An 8,259-nucleotide genomic window follows, 5' to 3' on the forward strand; every position below is an offset into this window, starting at 1 on the left:
TGCTGGAGCCCCAGGCAGGGCTGAGAGCTGGTGGGGGGAAGGGTGGCACGGTCTGGACAGTGCTGAGGACTGGAGGGAGGGGGCGCAGTCTGTGCAGGACTGAGGGTTGGGGGGGAGGTGGTGTGGTCTGGGCGGGGCTGAGGGCTGGGGGGAGGTGGCGTGGTCTGGGCAGGACTGAGGGTTGGGGGGGAGGTGGTGTGGTCTGGGCGGGGCTGAGGGCTGGGGGGGAGGTGGCGTGGTCTGGGCAGGACTGAGGGTTGGGGGGGGGAGGTGGCGCGGTCTGGGCAGGACTGAGGGCTGGGGGGAGGTGGCGTGGTCTGGGCGGGGCTGAGGGTTGGGGGGGAGGTGGTGCGGTCTGGGCGGGACTGAGGGTTGGGGGGGAGGTGGCGCGGTCTGGGCAGGGCTGAGGGCTGGGGGGAGGTGGCGTGGTCTGGGCGGGACTGAGGGTTGGGGGGGAGGTGGCGCGGTCTGGGCGGGGCTGAGGGCTGGGGGGGAGGTGGTGTGGTCTGGGCGGGGCTGAGGGTTGGGGGGGAGGTGGCGCGGTCTGGGCAGGGCTGAGGGCTGGGGGGAGGTGGCGTGGTCTGGGCGGGGCTGAGGGTTGGGGGGGAGGTGGCGTGGTCTGGGCAGGGCTGAGGGCTGGGGGGAGGTGGCGCGGTCTGGGCAGGGCTGAGGGCTGGGGGGGAGGTGGTGTGGTCTGGGCAGGGCTGAGGGCTGGGGGGAGGTGGCGCGGTCTGGGCGGGGCTGAGGGCTGGGGGGGAGGTGGCGCGGTCTGGGCGGGGCTGAGGGCTGGGGGGAGGTGGCGTGGTCTGGGCGGGGCTGAGGGCTGGGGGGAGGGGGCGTGGTCTGGGCGGGGCTGAGGGCTGGGGGGAGGGGGCGTGGTCTGGGCGGGGCTGAGGGCTGGGGGGGAGGTGGTGCGGTCTGGGCGGGGCTGAGGGTTGGGGGGGAGGTGGCGTGGTCTGGGCGGGGCTGAGGGCTGGGGGGAGGGGGCGTGGTCTGGGCGGGGCTGAGGGCTGGGGGGGAGGTGGTGCGGTCTGGGCAGGGCTGAGGGCTGGGGGGGAGGTGGCGCGGTCTGGGCGGGGCTGAGGGTTGGGGGGGAGGTGGCGCGGTCTGGGCAGGGCTGAGGGCTGGGGGGGAGGTGGTGTGGTCTGGGCGGGGCTGAGGGCTGGGGGGAGGTGGTGTGGTCTGGGCGGGGCTGAGGGCTGGGGGGGAGGTGGTGTGGTCTGGGCGGGGCTGAGGGCTGGGGGGAGGGGGCGTGGTCTGGGCGGGGCTGAGGGCTGGGGGGAGGGGGCGTGGTCTGGGCGGGGCTGAGGGCTGGGGGGAGGGGGCGTGGTCTGGGCGGGGCTGAGGGCTGGGGGGAGGGGGCGTGGTCTGGGCGGGGCGGAGGGCTGGGGGGGAGGTGGTGCGGTCTGGGCGGGGCTGAGGGTTGGGGGGGAGGTGGCGTGGTCTGGGCGGGGCTGAGGGCTGGGGGGAGGGGGCGTGGTCTGGGCGGGGCTGAGGGCTGGGGGGGAGGTGGTGCGGTCTGGGCAGGGCTGAGGGCTGGGGGGAGGTGGTGTGGTGTGGTCTGGGCAGGGCTGAGGGCTGGGGGGGGGGAGGTGGCGCGGTCTGGGCGGGGCTGAGGGTTGGGGGGGAGGTGGCGCGGTCTGGGCAGGGCTGAGGGCTGGGGGGAGGTGGCGTGGTCTGGGCGGGGCGGAGGGCTGGGGGGGAGGGGGCGTGGTCTGGGCGGGGCGGAGGGCGGGGGGGAGGGGGCGTGGTCTGGGCGGGGCTGAGGGCTGGGGGGGAGGGGGTGCGGTCTGGGCAGGGCTGAGGGCTGGGGGGAGGGGGTGCGGTCTGGGAAGGGCTGAGGGCTGGGGGGGAGGTGGTGCGGTCTGGGCGGGGCTGAGGGCTGGGGGGAGGTGGTGTGGTCTGGGCGGGGCTGAGGGCTGGGGGGGAGGTGGTGTGGTCTGGGCGGGGCTGAGGGCTGGGGGGAGGTGGTGTGGTCTGGGCAGGGCTGAGGGCTGGGGGGGAGGTGGTGTGGTCTGGGCGGGGCTGAGGGGTGGGGGGGAGGTGGTGCGGTCTGGGCGGGGCTGAGGGCTGGGGGGGAGGTGGTGTGGTCTGGGCGGGGCTGAGGGCTGGGGGGGAGGTGGTGTGGTCTGGGCAGGGCTGAGGGCTGGGGGGGAGGTGGTGTGGTCTGGGCAGGGCTGAGGGCTGGGGGGGAGGTGGTGTGGTCTGGGCAGGGCTGAGGGCTGGGGGGAGGTGGTGTGGTCTGGGCAGGGCTGAGGGGTGGGGGGAGGTGGTGTGGTCTGGGCAGGGCTGAGGGCTGGGGGGGAGGTGGTGTGGTCTGGGCAGGGCTGAGGGCTGGGGGGGAGGTGGTGTGGTCTGGGCTGGGGGGAGGTGGTGTGGTCTGGGCAGGGCTGAGGGCTGGGGGGGAGGTGGTGTGGTCTGGGCAGGGCTGAGGGCTGGGGGGAGGTGGTGTGGTCTGGGCAGGGCTGAGGGCTGGCTGCTGCTAGTCCCCACCCTCCCATCTGGAGTTGAGGCCCCCCCATTGCTCAGGGACCAGCAAAGGCTGGCTCCAGACCGCCCCAGAGCTGTGTCTGCGCTCAGGGCTTTCGCACTCCAGCCAGTCCCTGAGCTCCCTTCTCAGTCGCATTTGCACAGATCCTCGGGGCCGCGCGCCAGGATGCACTGCAGGGCCTCCCAGGGGAGCGAAGCCGGGCGTGCAGAGAGGAGGCAGGCACTGTACAGCACACCCTGAGAGCCCCAAGAGAATGAGCAATGTGATGGAAGGAGGAAAGAGGCAGAGGGAAGGGGCAGAGAATACCCAGCAGGGAAAGGTGTGTCCCTCCCCGCCCTGCTCCGTCTCTGCAGTGCAGATCAGTCCTGCAGCCAGACAGACAGACAGAAGCCATATCTAAAGAGCTGCGTTCGGTTCTTACTTCTGCTGCCCGCTCACTCTGTGGCTTGGATGAGTCACTGTCCCCTCTGTGCCTCAATTTCCCCACTGTAGAGCAGCTTGGTGTGGGAGGGATAATTCCTTGTCCCTCAGTGGGAAAAGTTTCTCTGTTGGCATTTCCAAAATGCTCCTCAGCGCAGGATGGAAGCGCTCTGCCCCTGTGCCGGAGCAGGGCAGTGTTATGATTTGTATTGTACACGCAGCTCCCGCAGCCAGTGCCTTTCCTTGCAGGCGACTGCGTGATGTTCTGCCTTGCTCCCTCAGGACTCATTTAGTGAGAGATAATTATCTTGTTAATATCGTCTTATCTTCTTATGTCCCGTATTAGTTCTGTCAGCCTTGCTCTCAGCTCCATGTCCTTCCACAGCCCCGCCCGTGGCTCTCTGGGGGGCTGGCAAGAGGAACGGGGCCCTTGGGGAGCAGTGCAAATATTGGCATTTGTCATAATACTGATGGGCTTTAATCTGCTGTTCCTCACCAAGGTCTTTGCTGTGTTCCCCGCGAAGCCGCAGCCGCTGTGTGCACGGGGCCTTCCCAGGCATTGGGGCTGCCGGCCAACGCAGTGTGCTGCAGGGAGGCCCCACGTGTGTGCCGGGACTGGGGCAGCAATCGTGGCATCCCTAAAGGCAGCGCCTGTCAGGCAGGCAGTGAAGAGGCAAGGGTGACACACTGGACAGCAGCTTCAGGGTCTGTAACAGGAAAAGCTTCATAACAACCAATAGTCTGGTAGCACCTTCAAGACGAACAAAACACGTCGCTGGTAGCACGCGCTTCCAGGGGCACAGCCCACTTCCTCACATGACAGGAGTGTTGGAAGAACAGATCCAAGAATAAATAAGGGAAGGAGGAAGGAGGGAGAAGGAAAAAAAAGAGAAAGAAAAGGAGAAAAAAAGAGACAGTGAGTAGATGAGCTTCAGAGGGGTAGCCTAGTTAGTCTGTGTGACGTAGTGGGGGGGCCTTGCTAGGGCTGTGGCACCTCCGCTGTCTGTAGCAAGACCCAGCAGGGAAAGGGGGAGTCATTATGCAAAGGGGGCTCCAAACCGGTCTGACCAGCCACCCCCTTTGGGGAGAAACAAAGGAAGGTGGATGCTGCCCTGGCTCGGGGGCAGGGCTGGAGGAGAGGTGGTTGGTTCCTGTCTGGAAAGCAGGGGAGAAGGAGCTGGGGAGGGGGCTGGGACTCCCCCATCTCAAGGGGGGCACTGAGGCCTCTTAGCCCCAGTTCCTGTAACCTGATGACATCTGTGCTGTGCTGTGCTGTATCCTGGAGAGGCAATAAACCACCTCCATTCTACTGGCTGGTGGAGTCTGTTTGTGCCATTTCGGGGTGCAGGAGACGGGGGACCCCAACGCGCCGTCACAGTCTGTAACAAGAAAAACGTAAAAAACAATGACTTTTAGCACTTAAAGACTAAATAGTTACGAGAGGCTGATAAGAACCATTAGCACCTCCATTACTTGGTTGGTAGGTTAAGCCATAGGATGTGGAGAGTAGTGTGCGAGCCAGCCCGTGTCTCTTTTCAGACCATTTGCACAAGAATTAAATTTGCAAATGAAGTTAAGTTCCAACCCTTCTCTGTGTATTTGGCTTGTGGAATTTGCCTGAAACAAACGGTGACTTGGAGATCCTTTAATGAGCGTCCAGGTAGATTAAAGTGTTTTCCAGCAGGTTTCTGTGTGTTGCCTTTTCGGAGATCTGATTTGTGTCCATTAATTCTTTCCCGCAGAGACTGTCCAGTTTGGCCAATATACATGGCATTGGGCATTGCTGGCATTTGATGGCATAGACCACATTAGTGGTTGTGCAGTTAGAGCCTCTGATTTGGTGGCTGATGTGGTTGGGTCCAGTGATGAAATCGCTGGTGTAGATGTGTGGGCAGAGTTGGCACCAGGGCTGACTGCAGGGTGGGTTCCTGGATGATTATGATGGACAGGGCTCGACAATCTATGTAATCTGCTCGCCCGTGGAAGAGCCGGGTTCGGGCGATCTGCGCATGCACAGAGCGCCGGCCAGCACGGCTGGCGAGCCCTGACGATGGAGGTGTGTTGAGTGGTTACTGGAAAGAGTTTGTTTGAAGTTAGGGGTTTGTCTGTAAGCGAGGGTTGGCCTTTCCCCCAAGGACTCTGAGAGGGGGGGATCATTTTCTAGGCTAGGTTGTAGATTGTTGATAATGTGTTGGAGGGGTTCGAATTGTAGGCTGTAGGCGATGACAAGTGAAGTTCTTTTGTTTTCTCTTTTTGGCCTGTCTTGGAGTAGTTCATGTCTTGGAGTAGCTCAAGGGTCTGTTTTGGGACCCGTACTGTTTAATATCTTCATCAATGATGTAGATATTGGGATAGAGAGTACGCTTATTAAGTTGGCAGATGATACCAAACTGGGTGGGGTTGCGACTTCTTTGGAGGATAGGGACATAATTCAAAATGACCTTAGCAAGTTAGAGAAATGGTCAGAGGTAAACAGGATGAGGTTTAATAAAGAGAAATGCAAAGTGCTCCACTTAGGAAGGAACAATCAGTTCCATACATACAAGATGGGAAGCGACTGTCTAGGAAGGAGCATGGCGGAAAGGGATCTAGGGGTCATAGTGGACCACAAGTTGAATATGAGTCAACAGTGTGACACTGTTGCAAAAAAAGCAAATATGATTCTAGGTTGTATCAACAGGTGTGTTGTAAGCAAAACTCGTGAAGTCATTCTGCCGCTCTACTCTGCACTAGTTAGGCCTCAGCTGGAGTACTGTGTCCAGTTCTGGGCGCCACATTTCAAGAAAGATGTGGAGAAATTGGAAAGGGTACAGAGAAGAGCGACAAGAATGATTAAAGGCCTAGAGAACATGACCTATGAAGCCAGGCTTCATGAACTGGGCTTGTTTAGTTTGGAAAAAAGAAGATTAAGGGGGGACATGATAGCGGTTTTCAAATATCTAAAAGGGTGTCACAAGGAGGAAGGAGAAAATTTGTTCCTCTTGGTTACTGAGGACAGGACAAGGAGTAATGGGCTTAAAGTGCAGCAGGGGAGGTTTAGATTGGACATTAGGAAAAAATTCCTAACTGTCAGGGTGGTCAAATATTGGAATAAATTGCCAAGGGAGGTGGTGGAATCTCCCTCTCTGGAGATATTTAAGAACAGGTTGGATAGACATCTGTCAGGGATGGTGTAGATGGAGCTTGGTCCTGCCTTGAGGGCGGGGGGCTGGACTCGATGACCTCTTGAGGTCCCTTCCAGTCCTATGATTCTATGATTCTATGTCTGGGTACTTTTTTGGCTCTGTCAATCTGTTTTTTCACTTCTCCGGGTAGGTACAGTGTGTGCCATGTGGCCTCCTTGGGCCCTGCCCCTGAGGGAATTCTGCACCAAAAAATTCAGAAGACAATCTTTTAAACATCTGAACAATGCTGCAAGTGTTATTTGTCAAAACAGGGCAATGTGACCACTCTGTAGCAACTGTTTTGTAACTTCTTTAAATGACCATGCAATGGATGGAGACTAGGAACTGAGAGCATCGCAGGGAATCCCCAACCCTCCCTGCCTAATAGTAATGCAGCTAGGTTGGACTCTACATCCTCCCACTCTCCGTGATCAGTGACCCAGACTGCAGCCCTAGGGCAGCTCCCCATGAGGCCAAACCTGCCTCCGTCCAGTCTCTGGCCACCCAGGCAGGCCGGCCTTGTGGCGTGCTGGGTGGGCCATGCAGGGGGCAGAGTCCGTAAAGAGAGGGGCCGGCACACAGACTATCTGCCAGCAGCTCCTTTTTTCACAATGCGAGAAATCGAGTTCTGGGGCCGCCGCTGATGGCAGCTGCACCCTGCGGCTGGGGACAGAGGCATCTCCAGGTAGGCTGGCTCCCCAACCTGGTTAGGACTTAGGGTATGTCTACACTACAGTCTTAGTTCCAACTAACATTCATCGCCGCTACACTAGCGCTCCGCTAGTTCGAATTTGAATCGAACTAGCGGAGCGCTTAGTTCGAACTAGGAAAACCTCATTGCACGAGGATTAAGCCTAGTTTGAACTTACTAGTTCGAATTAAGGGGTGCAGGAGAGCTGCCAGCCTGGCCACCCAGGAGCAGGTGTGCATGAAAATCAAGGGGGTCCACTGAGACCCCCGACCCTGAGCTTACAATGGCCGTCCTGGGTCAGACCAAAGGTCCATCTAGCCCAGTAGCCTGTCTGCCGACAGCGGCCAACCCTAGGTACCCTGGAGGGGATGGACCGAAGACAGTGACCAAGCCATTTGTCTCGTGCCATCCATCTCCAGCCTTCCACAAACTTTGGGCAGGGACACCACTCCTACCCCCTGGCTAAGACTACTCCATGGACCCAACCTCCATGACTTGATCTCACTTCCCTTTAAACTCTGTTCTAGTTGTAGCCTTCACAGCCTCCTGCAGCAAGGAGTTCCACAGGTTGACTCTTTGCTTTGTGAAGCAAACTTTCTCTTACTAGTTTGAAGCCTGCTACCCATTCCTTTCCTTTGGTGTCCTCTAGTCCTTCTTTAGGGGAACTAATGGAGAACTTTTCTGTATGCACCCTCTCCACCCAACCCCTGCTTTTAGAGACCTCTATCCTGTCCCCCCTCCGTCTCCTCTTTTCTAAGCTGAACAGTCCCAGTCTCTGTAGCCTCTCTTCATCTGGGACCTGTTCCCAACCCCTGATCATGTTAGTTGCCCTCCCCTCTCCCACCCTCTCTCTTCCCCTCTCCCACCTCCTTTTCCCAGTCTCCCCCAGTTTTGTTCAATAAAGACAGAGTCAATGTTGGAGGAAACGTTATCTTTATTTTGTACATCAGGAAGGGGGGCTAGGGAGGGGTAAGTGGAAGGAGGTGAGGGAGGAATGGGGTACGAGCCCCCGATGGGGAGGACTGGGCTGGCTCTGCGGGCTTCTGGGGGTGGAAGCTCTCCTGCAGCCCCCCAATTGCCCCCTCGCCCCAGATGGCAGCCTGTGGCAAGTGCAGCCGGTCTGATGGCCGAGTGCTGTGATGTGCCCAGTGTGGGTACTCCGGGCACTCCAAGCCAGGACTGCTTTGCTAGCGGAGAACCCTTGAGAACTGTCTGTCCGGGGTGGGGGTCGGGTCCCTTTAAGCGCAGCCCTCGGCTAGCCTGAGGCAGCAGCTCAACGCTCTAAGTCCTCCTCTGATGCCCTGCCGGCACTGCTTCCGGCCATCCTTAACCCCGCTTCAGGGTCCACTCAATGTGGACATGCTAGTTCGAATTAGCAAAACGCTAATTCGAACGAGTTTTTAGTTCTAGACGCGTTAGTTCGAATTAGCGCTGTAGTGTAGACGTACCCTTACAGTCAGATACCACCCAGAAGCTGGTGGGCAGTCAATGCT

This window comes from Pelodiscus sinensis, chromosome 16, assembly GCF_052426305.1.
Source record: "Pelodiscus sinensis isolate ZL-2025 chromosome 16, ASM5242630v1, whole genome shotgun sequence".
In the NCBI taxonomy this organism is placed as follows: domain Eukaryota; kingdom Metazoa; phylum Chordata; order Testudines; family Trionychidae; genus Pelodiscus; species Pelodiscus sinensis.